Below are 561 nucleotides of genomic sequence, written 5' to 3' on the forward strand. Positions count from 1 at the left end.
TTAGTTTACTCTCACATTCTTTTCCACCATCTCTCGGTCTGAGTTCCAGTGGCACAACCTGAACCTACTGGGGTGCATGTGTTTGGTCTGACATACGAACAGTCCTACAGTCACGAGTCCGACACCCTACCCAAAACCTAACCTCACAGGAAGCCACAGGTTAGTGTTACGTTTGCCACGGGGTAGTTTTAACCTGCCACGCATGTCGGGAGCCACAGGTTAGTTTTAAGCTGCTACGGGTTAGTTTTTGGCGGCCACGCAAGTCAGGAGCCACGGGTGAGTTTGAACTAATAATGTCGCTGTTGGTCGGACTAAAGCCTGTCGGACCATTAGTATGTCTAATAACCAACGTATGCACCCCAACATACTGTGCTAGGACTCGGAAACAATAGGTCAGTTTATTGTTTCTTTCTCGAATAGCCATTATGCCCCCTCTCCCCATGTCCTCCCACTCTCTCTCACGCTGTAAAGGGTTCTTTGTGAAGATGAATCTCTGTGGATTTTGGTGATGTATGGCTTCGGCTTCAATTTCCACCCTGATATTAAATTCATGGTTGAGTT

The sequence above is a fragment of the Protomyctophum parallelum genome (genome assembly GCF_964188405.1).
Source record: "Protomyctophum parallelum genome assembly, chromosome: 14".
NCBI classification, from domain to species: domain Eukaryota; kingdom Metazoa; phylum Chordata; class Actinopteri; order Myctophiformes; family Myctophidae; genus Protomyctophum; species Protomyctophum parallelum.